The following is a 16,563-nucleotide window of genomic DNA, read 5'->3' on the forward strand; positions in this document are numbered from 1 at the left end:
TGTCATGTTTCATACTTGTTTCATGGTCTCTGTGCCTCTCATAGGCAGATCAGTTCTTCTACATTTTATCTGAAGTACATGACAACAGCTCTAGTCTCTTATAAAACTTCCTAGGCATGAGTCAGTCCAGAGCCTCCCCCAAAGTCTATCCAGGATGACATAGAGGATCCATGGTGTATGTCACATCAGTCTGCAGAGCTCAAATAACAGCTTTAGTAGAAAGCCAAAACAGCCACTCACGAAGCAAGCCCATTAATTTTATTGTTCCATTCTTCTCTCACTTCTTTTATTCTACCCCCATCTTTTCCTGTGTCTTGTGATTCCTAAACCTATTAACTGCTTAGACTGGATTTCACTACTTTTTTACCACATTTGTACAATGGGCTCTTCTGTAAAAGAAAGTGTTTGGAATATTTTGGTCTTTTCTAAGAAGGAAGCACAGGAACAGGTGAACAACAGCTGCTTCTGACACTGAAAATACAAATGTTGGCTCCAGAAAGCATTACCATCCACAAAGCACCTCTGACTAGGAATACCACACAATTTAGGGAAAATTTTCTTAGCAAACCTCCAAGTCACTTACTTGGAATAATTTCAAATGAGAAATATCTTGCTTGTATAGTAGTTTCCATCCTAGCAGACCACCATTAGGAGATGTCTCGTTGTCTTATTCTGAAGGTTTAGCTTAAGCCTTCCCTGTCCCTTGTAAATGGACAGACACATGCATATACACAGCTCTCAAGGGATGCAAGCCACACCACAATCCTCCAAAATGCATTTCTAAGGCTTGCTCTTGGGAGTAGAGCCTGTAGCATACCATGGCACTCACTGTCTGGCAGACCTGCCCAGCTTCCTGTTATCTCCAGTTTCTGGAGAAACTGATCCCTGTACCAGCATCATGGGCAGGGTGTTGCCTGTTCCCTGCCTGGGAACGACACACACCTCTGGGCCACTTCTGCTGGCAGCCGTGCCCTCCCCAGCAGGGCACTCACAAGACAAGGCAGCAAAAACTTGAGATGGTTGGGGAAGAAGCCCAGTTGCTTTCTAATGACAAATAAAGAAGACCTTGGGCATTGCACTGAATAGTGCAGGTTTGCTTTCCTTTTGTTGTTTCTTTTTTTCTTTTAATCTAGCAAAGGGCAGTTAACATCTGGAAAATGGCTGTTTGGCTCAGGCATGCATGGAGCAACATGGAGATTTCAGGCACTGAAAAATTCTATGTAGGAATGAGTCATTTACTAGGATCATTTTTAAGATGGCAGAAATACATAATTACAATATCTATAACTCTGTCCATGGTTTAATCAGTTGCAGATCAGTTGCAGTTGCAAACTCCACATTTTTTGTGGGAGTTGAGATTTGTTCTTTACCTGATTTTAATTTTGCATCTTTCATTTTCTTGTGAAGCAAGATGTCTTCTGCAACATACTAAAGTTTTTTCTCCATGTCTTTGTTTCCCTTAACATTTATCTGCTAGCATCTTGAAAACTTTAGACCACTGCTTTCTGTTCTGCAAATCTTCTTATCTATTTCTTTAAAAGCCTGTTGGCTTTTAAAAGACCTATCAGCTACTGTAGTGTCACACAATTGCTCCTAGAGGTGATGAGTATTTTACAGTAATCTCAGGGCTTTTTAGACATGACTGATCGATTTAGTTTTTTAATTAATTTTAAATTTAATTAATTTTAATTAATTGTCCTTTACCTAGCACAGGACTTTTGCTAGTTTGCTGGCTGTTGTGGAACTGACTTTGATAATGATGTGTTAAATGTTTGGCATCCCCTAAATGATTGCTCTGCTTTGGAAGGCATAATTAATACTGCTCCAAATGTATAGGAGATGTCTCACCATGCTGAATGTATTATGACATTATATTTTCAAGTGCAAAATGTTACTATCAGTTTCTGCCTATCATTGTTATTTCCATTAAATATTTTCTACCAGATCACAAATCAAATAAGTAATTACCTTTTCCTGTTACTCCAGTATCCTTTCAAATTCTCCTCCTTTAGTATACCTTCTCTTCATCACAATTCACAATTTTGTCACTGTTTTTTTTCCATCATGTTGCACTCTTTCAACGAAGCTCTGAAGTTAAGCTATGTAAAATAAACAAGTCATTCAATACAGAATCACACCATCTATATAGTATGAATCTGCATCAATCTCTGTTTACAGGGTTTTCCTCTGCTTTGTATCTTCATTTTCATGTATTTGCCTTTCCTGGTTTTTTAGGGTCCCACTCTTGATCTGGAAGAACACATATGGCCAAAGTCAAATCAGTGAGGTGTCACCTTCATAATTAAACACATATACAGGTATTTATGCATATTGTGCCATTGAAGAGCAGTTTTTGGGTTTGATTTTGCACCTGTTTTCCAAAGGGTTCCCAAACCCTGGCTCATTACAACTGGCATCTGATAACTGCCTCTTCCCTGTCAGTCAAAGCAACCCTGGTTCTTGTCCTAATGCTAAAGATAACAGGTTTGCTGAACTGCTGTCTGCTACCAGCCCATATCTACCCTGCCATCTGCTTTATACTATCTGCTTTATTCTAATCCTCAAAAAACCCCTCTCTTGCAAATTCCTGTTCTATTGCTCATGTGATTACTAATCCAAAATCCAAGAATGTTTCTGCTGTCAATTAAACCTTACAACTGTTTGGAGGGGCTTCTGTTCTGAACTGCCAGCAAGGTTAGTTCTGGCTAGGCATAACTTAAAATATGTGTTAGAAAGGAATCAGCTCCCTGGCAAATGGTAGTGACATGTATGGGACTTGAGAAAGAAGTGGGGGCTTTGCCTGTGGAAAACTTCCAGAAGAGTGTGAATTAGCTTCTGCTACTTGCTTCCATAGAAATCTAAGCACTGCTTTTCAGACATCTATGAAATGAAAGCATAAATGCATTGCATTGTTAGAGCTTACTGAAGAGGTTTGGTGTGCTTAGTGATTACTTCATTCACCACTGTGTTTTGAGGACTTCCTGAGCTCCTTTGCAAAAGCAGAAGGATGTCCCTTGTAAGTTCACCTCTAAACAAAATTTTTTTGCAACAAGGTCAGAACTCAACTCAATCCATAGCAATGGGACAGCTACAGTGCTACAGGGACAAATGTTTTATGGCATCTAGTCTTCCCTCACCCTTCGGGACCCTTACCTTCCTTTTATTCCCCAAATCTTCTACCACCTCTGCCCCTCTTTGAAGAAGCTCCCATCTTCATCACCTTTTCATCTCCACCTTGTCTCTGTTCATCTCATACAAACAACTTTATTGGAGTATTATGTCTGTGATGCTCACATTGAGATTGATTTATTTCCTCCAGATTTGTCCCCTCATATGCCAAGTAAAAATGCTGTATTATCTTTTTTAACATCTTCTCATTCTTTTGAAAGGAATTCAGGAGGCAGTGAGAATAGGATAGGATATTATAGGATAAAGAAAGGGAAAGGAGATGGGGAAGGGGAAGGGGAAGGGAAAAAGGAAGGGGAAGGGGAGTGGGAAGGGGAAAGGGAAGGAGAAAGGAAAGAATAATGTCAGTTGGAAAGGACCACAACAATCAATTAGTCCAACTGCCTGATCAATTCAGGGCTGATGAAAAGTTAAAGAATGTTACTATCTGGACACATTCAAGGATCTTCATATCCTTCTTAAACTGTAGGGCCCACAATTGCACACAGTGCTCAAGCTGAGGCTGCAAGAGGAATAACCACTTCTTTTGACCATCTGGTATAACCCTGGTTATACTGTGTTTGATGAGCTCAGGAAAGAAATGGTGTAAGTTCATTGCATTTGGTTACTGTTTACAAAATCTTATGTTTTTCTCCTTATGTAGTCAGGTATTATGCATTTGGTGCATCTTGTTAGCCCACAGTGGCCCTGACTTCAGCCTTGGCACAGTTCCAGAATTGTTCCAGTACTTTTAAGCACTGGAGGAAGCTGAGGACAGGCAGGCAGAAGGCAAGGGTGTTGCTTAGATAAAATCTGTGCACTGTACCTGCACTGGAGGTCTTTAAATGTATCACACAATACAGCAGCCATTGCTTTTTAAATAAAAGCTCAGGTTTGGCCTGGACAGATTTGCATGAAATATAAACTATCCTTTCCTTTTGCTGAAGAATAATGCTACTTAATATATATTTAAGATTAAATAATTAAAAATGTTCTTAATTTTCTTGTTTATTATGTTTTACAGTTTAAAGCAACTGATGAAACCCACAGGGATTGTTGATGTTCTCTGAGATAAATCCAAGGTAAATCCAAGTTACAGACTTTCTCTGGTTTGATGGCTTGCATTTTAAATGCTGCATTCTTGGTTTTCTCTGTATTATGCTTACCTCTATTAATATAAAATTAATAATCTCAGTTAATATCAATATAAATTGACATTCAAATATTTTTACTTCATTGTTACTGTGGTCTTCCCTTTGCTGAAAAAGTAACTTGTTCAGTTATTTCAAGAGACACTGAACCTTTTAGCAGCTAGTAAATTTACAGGGCTAGCTATCCTTTGTATATTTAAAAAAAAATAATGCTGAAACAAAACTGTCTGAGGGAGAGGGACAGGAAAGATTCTTTTAATAGAGTTTTATACTGTTGAAGAGAATGAATATAATTCCTCTTTTTTTCATCTAGATGCTTGCAATTACTCACCACACATTTCAAAGCAGGTCCAAACCTCCCATTTAGCAGCCTCCCTTATCACTCAAGCACCAACTCCTTCCTGCTGCACCCCTGTGCTGAACCTTGACCTGTGGAGATTAGCTCTGCCTAGAGAAAGGACCAGTTTGGTTTCCCACCCCTTTTGATCTAATCTTTTCTTCTCAGACTTTCAGGGAAAATACCAGAAAGTGCAGTACTAGTAGTACTTCGGTGATTTTTCTGTACTTTCCTCCAACAAAATAATATTTAAATGGGAAGAGAAATAGTATTATCAAATTGTAAGTGATGATATGGTACCAGAAGATAATCAGCTGTTGTTGAAGTTAAATATTTCTTAAACTGATGGCAAAACTACAAGGGCATTACTGTGCCTTCTGGACATACATAGTCAGAAGATGATAGCATGACTGAGGATTTTATGTTGAATGCAAAATCAAGTCATAACACAGCAAAACTTCTTGAAAAGAATTGTGTAGATCAATAGAAGAGCTTTTATTTTTTGCCTTATATCTAATATTGCTGTCCATTTAGATACCAGTTATTGCTTTCTGACTAGAACAGCACAAACACTGATGTTCACATGTAATGGAAGAAAGAACCATATTTATCACAGCAGTGGCAAATACTGCAATGTAATAGTTTTGCCCACAACTACACAAACACACAACAGAATAAAACAAAAGTAAATTAATTCTAGAACAATGGAATCTGACGCTCTTTGGATTCAAGCTCCATGTAAGAAGGACAAATTAGACTTCCAGTTCTGCATACCTTTTAAATAAACACAGAAGATCCTACTTTTATGCATTTTTATCATTGTGGGTATACTTGCTTGATTTAATGAGAAATAAAACTGAACTCTGACTTATGGAGCATGAGCAAAACTATGAGCAGTTCTCTCACTTCCATGCCTCATCAAACTCAAATTTTTCAAGGTTTAATTCACCAAAAAGGTGAATTTGCCACTGGACTTGAAAACATGCGAAAAAAAATAGGCTTTATTCCTTCAGAGGAACACAGATGCCAGTAGGTTATATGGTTGTAGAGGAAATCAGCAGCAGAGACCAAGGCAATGCCTACCAGATCTAACCCCATGTACAATGCCCTGATCAACAACTCCTTTGTTCTAACCATTATCTCATTTCTCTTCAGTTTCCTAAGTAGTCTAAGAACAAGATACTCCCAAACTCATAACTACTGCAATTCCTATTTATCTTTTCCAGAGATCATCAAACTGAAGTATCCTCCTCCAAAACCTGACAGAATATTATTCAGCACTCCCCTCCCCTGATATCTGCATGCATATTTCACCTTTGCACCCTCTCCAGTTCAAACATTCTCATCTAATTAGTCACCCAGTTCTGTAGCTTGGCACTCTCAACAGGCTTGAAAATTGCAAAGCATCGAACACATGCTTTTGGCCACTTGCCCTTTTAAAATCCAGGTTGTGAATTGATTATCTCACTCTGACCTTGACCAAATCCATGCAGCTGTGAGCCAGGGCACCAGCTAATGGACATGAATAACTCCCAGTTGCTCAGGTGATTTTGCACATTTCATAAACAGACAATACTCTTTATTACATATATGAACCTGCATTGCATTTTATCTAACAGCTTAATTGTGAGTCAACAAAACACAGATTTCTAGGAGGTGTTTTGACCTTTAAGTATTTGCCAACTAATTACAATCTCATGCACCATATTGTGCTCTGAATTTGAACATCTGCTCCGTGTTCTAGATGTTCTGGAAACTGTATTTCTGGTTTGCAGTTTCACCCACCTGAACAAAAGCAATGCCACGCCAGGACTCATATACTTCCCCAAACTGGACATACAGTTTGCTGTGAGAACAAACATAAATACATCCTCAATATTTATGTGGGGGAGCCAAACCTTCCATCAGACACAGACTCTCCTCTGTACAAATAAACTGTTTGGCTTTACCTTACTACAGTAGTGTTAAGAGGCTAGATGTGAACAGCTCTTCTAATGAGCCAGCACTTCTGCAGAGATTATTTGAAATTTATCTTGTGCAGAAAACCAGAATAGAGGGCTGCATGTGCTTTGTTTTACTGAAGCTTTCAAGTTGCTCAGTGAACTGTGATATTTAAAGAACCTTGACCCTGATAGCTTTGTGTCCCATCAGATGTTCATCAAAACCAGTGATGGTTAAAGAAAGGACCCCATTGCTGTCTAAATAGCTGTGTTAATGAACTATAAGCAATACAAGATGACATGGCCATGTTGCACCATTTTGTCCTCTCCTTCAAAACTTCATTCCTTCTCCTGAAACCCATTTGCAACTCCAAAGCCTTTGGTTAGGGAAGGAAACTCCAAAAAGAAAATACCAATATTACAGTCCTTCAGGTTCACCCCCATCATTAGCCAACAGTAATACCTGTTTGTATTTACATTAGCAAAATTTACTATTGTAATTTTTTTGCAAGCTGTGAATTTCTTAAATGCAACTGGTCTTTCAATGTGCTAAATTTGCTAGAAGGCAGCAGAGTGAGATAGATTCTGGACATGTAAATGGCTCCATCTTGTTTAAATACTTCTATTATCGAAAGTACAGTCCCAAGATGGAGTTCTGAAGTGCCTAGAAGCAGGTACTGCAGACCTCAGGTTGTACCTCTTTATTTGGAAAAGGGAATGGGAAACCAGATACTGAAATATGGATTCATTCAGCAAAAGGAAAATTAGCACATCCAGACACAAATTATGCATTTTCTCTGTTGTTTGAGAAGGTAGCTTTGCATTTTTAGCTTTGAGTTTGGTGATCTTTGATATTAGAGAGGGCTCCCATAGATTCCCCCCAAGAAACCTGTTCTCAAAAATCTTCAATGAGCAAAATAATACTGAAAGAATATTTTCAAAATACTGACCCCAGAGAAACCTTCCTAGAATAATCTGAGTCTTTCCAACAGTCATATCCTTGTTGTCCAGTTCAGCTGCAAATTTCAATATACTGTAGAGCTGCAGCAGACTAAGTTACCACTTAACCTACCCATTCCTTGCTCTATCCATCTTTTCACTAAATTTAATTTACTTTGGATACACTTACTTAATAATATCATCCCAGGTGCAAACACTCCAGCTTCAGAGAGAAATAAACAGCCCAGTGTATGCCAGGGAGAGGGAAAAGATTTGAAAGTACATGATAGAGAGTGAAAAGTTAGTCAGCACAAGGGTTCAGATTAAAACACAAGCCCAAAGACAAATGACAAATTCAGCAGAACAAAAATAACTAGTTTGACTACACTATTGCAAGTGTGGGTCACCTTCTAATCCTTCTGTCACTTGGCTAAGCTGTGTGGTTCTCTCTCTAATGGAATATTAATCAGGTTTAGATGTAATTAGTAAAACCAGTCATCACTTAAATAACAAACATGTAAGACAACTCTCAAAAAAGCTCTCATTTGGCCTTCTAATTACTGTGCAATGAACCTGCACAGCTCTCCCTAATAGTGGCTGTAACTATTATTCAGCAAGGTTTTAAAGAAAACATTAACAGGCAACACGTGCACAACATCAACCATGAGCACTTGCACAGGTACAGCCTGAAGGTCACTCAGAACACCAAGTTTGTTTTTTTAATCCATATCTCAAAGGGCTTGGAACTCATTGGCTGCCCTGGCAGCAGAGCTTGCTGGGGCCATGCGTTGTTCCCATGTTCCCCACTGTGACTCATGGGGAAAGCAGCAGCATTTGCTCAGCCAAATTTGATGAGTGCTGGGCACCAAATATATTCTGAGATGATTTTCCAAATTGCAAGAATCCAGCAAGGCTCTCTGCACTTTTTTTTTTTTTTTTTTTTTTTTTTTTTTTTTTTTTTTTTTTTTTTTTTCCCCTAGTGGAAGCATATAAACACTCTCTTAGCAATGAGGAGATTCTCATGGCTTAAAATAATTATGCACTAGTCTCTGGAGCTTAATATATTAATTTAATAGTACCTCCCTCCTTGCCTTCTGGCCACAATATGTCTACAGTGACCATTCATTAAGTGGCAACATGCTGTAGACATTAGTTTTATAGCAAAACTCTTGCACATTACTTAGAGCACTTTCATCAGTGTCCCATGAAATTAACTGCCTGGATAATTGCAATATTGCGTGGAGACATTAAAGTTCAGTTTAAACCATCTAAGTCAACACAGGCAGTTTCACTGGGAGAAGTGGAATATCAGTCCAAGGCCTGAAGTCTCTGAAGAAATTGTCAACTGGTTCCACATCTTGTGTGCAATAAAAAATAAATGTTTCATGTTGAACACTAATGTTCACCAACAGACTTGGAAAGCTGAGACACAGATTGCCTGCCTTGCTTCAAATACATCCCTTCTGACACACTCTTTACTACTGCAGTCCAGAAGGTACTGAACAGCATCTTAGCCTACTTTATGTATCTAGATACAAGATAGGTATAAAAAATGGTGAAAACCTGCTGTATGTCCAGATCTCCAATCTCGGTAATGTTTTTTATTACATTTATTAAAAACTTAGAAGGAGCTGCAGCTCATTGCCAGGTTTCTGCTGCTTAAAAATAACGACCAGTGGCAAGAATCATAGGGAGGAAGAGAGGGAGGAAGGAAGGACTGTACAGAGGATCAGAAAGAATATTTTTTGTGTTTAGTCATTACACATGACTAGAAATATTTCCACAAATGAAAATTTAATTTAAAATGTACTCACACCAAGCAAGAAAGATTTTCCATAACTATATTCACTAGGTTGTAGGTGATGGATTTTAATAATAGGAAAAAAAGATAAAATTTTTTGGCACATGCAACTCTTAATCTTACAAGTAAATATTTGAATCAACCATGTCAAAGCATGGCTCATGGCCACAAGTGTATGTAGTGAGTGAGGCTCAGCTCTTGTTCCAAAGTCCGTGGCTTTGGCCCATGTATGCTGAAGATGTAGGAGTGTGGTAAAAGCAGAACAAACAAAATTCTCATAAAAGTTTATTGCACACCCTGATCCAGCTCTCATAATCTTTGGCAAAGGGTGATTGTAATAATCTGTTCTTGGCCCACATTGTACAGAAACATTCACTCACCTCACTTTTTTCTCCTTCCTCTCTAGAAATTCTCTGGTAAATTTAATGAACGATGCTCAGCAATTGTAAGAGCTACCTGATGTGTAGACACAAAGAATTACCCAAGACACTTTCTCAGCTATGAATAGAGGAAAGCTGAAACATAGAAGATGGCAGTAAACATGAAACATTCATATGATGCTTTTCTCAAAGAGATTTGGTACAGCAGCTCTGCAGGGGGCTCAGGAAGGGCCAGGTGGGCAGCAGCGTGGTGCAGCTGGGTCCCAGCACTGACAGGGAAACTCAGGCTGGCAAACATTTGTACCTCTCACATCAACATGCCAAAGGCTTCAGGAGTACAGGGATCTCCAGTGTGTTGCCCCAGAGTAATTTCGGAAGTGTCTCCTCAAAGAACGAAGAATTATAGCTAGATCTGAAAAATGAATACAGACCTAAAATATTTTATATTCAGTACTCCTAAGAGCAGGTACAAATCCTGCCAAACCTGAGGTCCATAACATTTTGCTTTGAGAAAACTGAACTTAACTTAGATTTTGTCTAGGCTTAAAGATGCTGGAGACATCTGATTATGGGTAAGTGAAGTTACAAAGAGACATTAACTGAGAACCAGTTTATAGGGGAAGATAATCATGATATATTAGATTGAGCCACATCTAGAGAACCAGAAGATCTGTCATTTAACCAACTTGAAATCATACATTTTCACAGTTTTAATTGAAATTATGCATAGAAACAACTTTTCTCAAAGAAAGTTTGCTATTAACACTCTTTAAATGCCTTGTGTTAACACAAAGTAAGCCTTCAAGATAAAAGGTATAGCATCAATACAAATTGATAGAATAGAATAATTCTACAATTTTCTGTTATTCTGTTACAAGACAGCAGGTTATTGTGATTACATTAGTATAGCAAGATTTGAAAGAAGCTATTTTTCTTAGTCCGTTGATGAAACTGGGAGAAAAAGTCAACAAACAGGTACAGTTTGGGCAAAACTGCAACCTTCAGTTCAGCACAGGTTGAAAAAAAAATCCCACAAAACCCTGCACTGAGTTTAACTAGGCTATATTAATGAGATAGACAATCTGAAAGAGAAGATGCTGATGTCTTTAGAGGACAGGGGAGTTTATGAAGAGATCAGAGAGAGAAGGAAAAAGGGAGAAAGATCTTCAGTGAAACCTTGAAGTGTGCAGACAGACACGGACTGGGGAGGCTAAGATGTACCGTAAAAGGATCCTTATTCTGTGACTTTGAATCCTATCAGAATACTGATTTTTTTTCTTCCTAGATTAATCTCCATAAGGTGCTTCATGCCTCCCTTCTGGACCAGAAGCAGTTCAGAGATGCTCTATTTTATATGTGAAAAGGCAAGATTTTATGTCACAGCTTATTTCAACCTTTCCTGCTGGAGAAAGGCCTGATCAAACCAAATCTAATCCACTGATAAATGCTCTGTTTGTTGAAAAATCTTGAACTGAGTCAAATATCAAAAGCAACTTGAATCTGGGTGATCCTGATGATTCATTTACCAATGCAAATGATTTACTGTGTTACAGATGGAAGGTTTTGTCTCAGTGATATATCTCAGTCTAGTTGATACTCACTATCAGGCAAATACTGGCACAGAATTCACAATGAGTACCCAGTAGAGCTGGTTGAAACCCAGCCTGGGATGGCAGAGTCAGGCTGAATCACCACAGTTATCGTCCCTTACGCACATATGAGCCAACTTTGGGAAGCACTGCCCAGCCTAATGCACATTTCAAGAGGGTTTTTTTTCCCCTCTCTTGAAGCCATGTTCATACAGAATATAATTTTCAAAAGCAGTTTGTGGGAGACAGTCCTAGGTGACCCCAGGACAAAAGGGCAGAGGCTGTATTTAGCTGCTGGTTCTTGGGTCATGGGGAAGTCACAGCGGAAGCGCTACAGCAGGAACAATTTGCTTGTGCAGGGAAGGATGGAGTGGGACTTTTCTCAGTAGTTTGGCAAGTTCCATTCAGGAAATCCCTACTCTCTGAGATGAAACATCATCACTTACTGAACTACAAAGTTAGTTTTCCAATATAGTGCCGGATATCCTATCTGAAGATATCCTGTGGAAGCAGGATGAGCCTGGAAGAACTGGAGTGCAAATTAAGTCTCTTTGACTTCACCTTGGAGTCACCCTTTGCAAAACTTTACAGTTCAGAAAATGAACAGTCAGTACTTAACTGCATAGTTCTTAGGGAATGAACTAATTAGCCAGCATGCAATAAAGAGTATTTCTGCCACAATAACAGCAAGAATTTAGAAACCAATGCTACTTACCTTTAAAAGGATTGTATTTTTACAAGCATTTAAACCCCACCCCCCTCACACATAAAATAGATTATATTTAAATACAAGCTACTCACTTTCAACAACTGAAATAATCCAGAAACATGGTATTCCTAACTCCCCAGAAATAGAAAGTGACATTTAACTTCCCCCTGCCTTGTTTTTCTTTCCCTGGAGATCTTTACAGACTCGGGATCTCCACACACCGCTAATTAGAACTAGGAACAAGATGTACCTTTCTGTCCTTTTCCTCAGAAAATACATCACAGCAAACTGTTTTCAAATCAGTATTAACACATCACTCTTGTTCTTTACATCACATAAATACTTTCTCTGCTATCCCATCTTTTAAAGTGATTTTCTAGGTGAGAGCATTGGTAAGAAACCAACACCAGCATGGAATTGCTGTCATACCTCAAATAGAAGAAAACTGGCAAGATTTAAATAATAATACAGCTTTTTCAAAGCAGATGATTTGGATATGTTGTGTTTCAGAGGACTTTTTTTTGCTTCCATTTCTGAAGAACATTTTCTTGTGAAGGACAAAAAATACTGATATAAAGCTTTTGTCTTCTCTCCAGACCTCAGTCTCCAGTCATGGTGACAATTGCAAAGTAAAGAACAGAAGAATTTTCTACTAAAATCCCTGTTTGTCAAGTATTTTCATAGATGGATTAGTACTTTCTTTCTATAATCAATATATTTTCCCCTACATTTCTGCACCGAGAAGTAGCCAAATAAAGTGGCTGAAAAGTGCCATCTACTGCCTGCATGAGAGAGAGCTGGAGCACAGCACTGTAACTGAAAGAGAAAAAGCAGTTCTGGCTCGGTTTTTCACTACAGGAAAGACTGGGAACTTGGGAGGAGACAACAGCACTTTCTCCATTCATTTTTGTGCTGTGTCAGACCCACAGGTTTTTATTGGTAGCATCCATAAGATGTTTTCCACTTGGAGAAGTGCACTCCAGCTCTTCAGAAGACCTCTTTCAGAGAGCTATATGGTGCCTCACAACTATGGCTTTAGAAGCTACTAATGCATACAGTTAGCTCTATTTTGTGTGTACATACATACCTATGGATTTTTATATATACATATATTGTCCACTTTGTTACTTTTTTCTGGCCTTGGCATACTGGAAATAATTTCAGATGCACTTCTTTGACAGCACAGGTGTATTTAAGTCAGTTGTCAGACATTAAAATTATGGACATAGAGCTAATTACTACATCTGTTCTCATACTACTCCTCATTCCTTTTGCTCTAAAACTTCTGATCTCTATTGGTGTTCAGACACCATTTCTACACAGCAGACAAAAAACATTTCAGCTCCTATCCCCATGAGCTTCAGAGGAGTTATCTTGGTATGGCCATATCTACGGTATGGCCATATCTTGGTATGGTACTCTGAGTTCACTCAGAGTACCTATACCCGTGGCTGGTTTTATTGTTCTGTTCCTACTGTCATCCTAATCTGCAAAAATAACCCCATTTTTTCCTTCTCATTTCAGAAAGAGATGGTGTCTTCTAAAACAGAAGATGTACTGTACACATATTTTGTGAAGACTGGGTGGCAGCTCACTAAACTACTGCAGATAAAATAGTCTTTCCCACTTCCTTGAAAGCTGGAGGATTTTCCAAATCCTAGGGATAATAATGAGAAGAGGAGGAAGCAAAAGAGAAAACAGAGGAAAGGCTGCTGGGTGCTGCATTACTGCATGACCTAATGAAAGAACCTGAATATTCCAAATTATACATGAAAGTGTTGAAAAAAACCAAAAAATACACTAAATTTATGTACCTGTGCTTTGTTGATAGTTTGGTTTTGGCCACTTTTAATTTATATTAAGTATCAGAGAGATATTGTTAACAATTAATTGCTAATAGGAACATATTTATCACACGACAAAGAGTCTGAAGAGAACTGACCACATGGAACAACTTAATGATAAAATTTGGCTCTTGTATGCAGAGAACTATCAACTACTGCTTAGATCTTGCTCCAAAATTTGGTGACATTCTAAACTACCAGATTACTTTACTTAAAAGGCCCTTATATATTCAGTTGAAAGAAGCATGGGGTGGCCCACATAATAAAACTTGAAAGCCTTGAATATGCTGGGCCTGTAGTTCAAAAAAATTGCATCATTTTTTCAATTCACCCCACCATATGCTATTTTATATACTTCACACACTGCATACTTTCTTGGAAATGTGCCAATTACAGAAACTCAAATAGTGATGTTTTCCAAATTGTCTGTTGTATTTGTGCATCCCAGCTGAATTCAATCAAGAGTTCACTTCCTGTGAGAAATAAAGCTATTTATAACTCCATATCATGTGACAAACACTTCTCATCATGGTAGAGGGACTTGAGACATCTCTGTCAGTCAGTTCAGCTTATTTTTCCCATGGTGGTTGAAGTCAACTTGATGCACCCCAGACTGGAAAAAGGTGCACAGGCGTTTGCTGCTTTGTCCTTGAGTTTTGGCATTTGCTCTCTGAATGAGCAGTAGTTTCCATCTGAGGATACAATAATAGTCATTTTGGCTAGTTTAGCTTATAATCAAATTTACAACTAAATGGAACAGCACACACAACAGAGAGATAAGTCCTGTGAGAGAGAAGTTTTGAAGTTTAGGTGATGGCTACATTCAAATTACAGAACTGAAACATTATTTGTCTAATATTAATTTCTGACAGAGATCTTACGGTATGTAAAAAGATAAAAGGCAATCAGTGACCTCTTTTGAAGCCAAACTATGTTTATTTTCCCACCATCACCCCTCTGTTTTCTTATGTGTTGTAATGTACTCAAGAGCTAAGCCTGAGAAGTACATTTAGTGTGACTGAAATGTATAACAGGGAAGAAAAGGAAAACAACAACCATTAACATTTCAACATATACAGTTTAACTGGGAAACAAGTTGAAGACAGTTCTGTCTTGGCTTAGGATACTAAGCCAAGAATTATCTAAACTGACATGATTTTTGCTTCCTTTGTGGAAAAAACCTTTTTTGATCTATAAAAAATTTAGACATGAACTACAAACATCAATGAAGTATAAAGCCATTATTTTCTCTTATTTATCTGCAGGATGTTTGTAACAGCCATAAAATACTTTGCCACTCTGGATACATGAAGCACTTGTGTTCCTGTAAGCCTAATTAGCTCCACAATTTTTGAATAAAAGCTGCTGATATTCTGACAGGTAGATATAGATAATGCTTCATTATGCTATTGGAGAACACAAAAAAGTGGATTTTTTTGGACAAAATTTATAAATAGAGAGCTACTAATAACGCAAGTCAGAGACAGTAATATTGACATATTATGGATTTAAGAATAAGATGGAGACGCTGACTGGTAAATTTGCAAGGAAGTCCCTTGAAATATGAAGGAAAATGAGACTTTAAGAAAAAAATGCTTTAACCTATTTTTTTTTTCCAAATTTCATTTCTCAGCAGTGAGGGAAAGAATATTCAGCATGCATTCCACAATGCTGCAATGGGTTGTTCTGGAGTCAAACAACTCCACGGCTATGAATAACTGTGGCTAACTTCTTCAGTAAAAATGAGAAAAATAAACTGGGAAAAAAAAGAAATATCCCAAAAAACTACAGTGGTCTCCACATCTGGGATGCAGGATCTCACTGCTTTTCAACAGTTAAGAAAGCAAGAAATAAAAATCAGATTAAATTTTCTGGCATCATCTAGAAGAAGAATAATTTTCTGGCATCTAAGCTAGAAGGCTAGGAAGAAATTACTATAACTAAAGTAGATCACAGAATCATAGAATGGTTTGGGATGGAAAGGACCTTAAAGATCATCTAGTCCCAAACCCCCTGCCTGATTCCAAAGTCAGAAATTTTATCTATCATCAAGGAATGCCTACACCTAGCATTGAAGCAATTCTTCAGAAAAGTTTCAGTCAAGCCCAGACATTTTATATATTGTACATATTCTTGCTTTCTGCCTCATATGCTATTGGGCTACACAACTGCATTGGTCTTTTTGCATTGGTCTTCCCTCTGCATCCCTCAAGAATCAGGTAAAAAATCGTGTTGTAAGTGAAAGAGACCATCAGAGAGTGGGAAAAATTAGTATGGAATTACTGCAGAAATAACAGAGAAAATGAGATGTTCTTCCAACAACTCTGATAAAAAAGAGGAGACAAAATTATCTTCCCCATGTTTCTAAAAAGCTGCTGAATAATTTTGCTCCACATGTTCCTCTTCACTAGGAAAAAAAGTGTCTTCCGTCTTGCAAGCTCTTCGAACACACAATGTTCTACCCCAGAGAAATCTGCTCGACTTTCCAAAAAACATAAGTACTAAAATTGAAATGTCATACTGGAAAGTTACTGAGAACTATTTTAAACATCCTATCCTGAAAAGCAGTGCAGCATTTTTTGAGTCCAGGTTCAATATAAAATGCAATCTGTAAAAAGCATATTTCAGCTGTCACACAAAAAGCTCCAGCTCTTCCTCCCGAGAAAGCAAAAACACAAGTGGAAAATTTTCAAGAATGTATGGTAGGC

The 16,563-nt window shown here is 38.0% G+C and overlaps 1 long non-coding RNA gene across 2 annotated transcripts; it reads left to right on the forward strand.

Annotated features, from left to right (window-relative positions):
- Nucleotides 1–962: 962 nt before the first annotated feature.
- LOC139793778 (uncharacterized) lies at nt 963–15,427 on the forward strand. 2 transcript variants are annotated; one of them, XR_011724797.1, is made up of 3 exons: nt 963–1,091; nt 2,236–2,318; nt 15,121–15,427. It is a non-coding gene; the product is annotated as an uncharacterized lncRNA (long non-coding RNA). The 2 variants fall into 2 exon arrangements; XR_011724798.1 differs by lacking the exon at nt 15,121–15,427 and adding an exon at nt 13,536–13,801.
- The last annotated feature ends 1,136 nt before the right edge of the window (nt 15,428–16,563 follow it).

This window comes from Heliangelus exortis, chromosome 2 (assembly GCF_036169615.1).
Source record: "Heliangelus exortis chromosome 2, bHelExo1.hap1, whole genome shotgun sequence".
Classification (NCBI taxonomy): Eukaryota; Metazoa; Chordata; class Aves; order Apodiformes; family Trochilidae; genus Heliangelus; species Heliangelus exortis.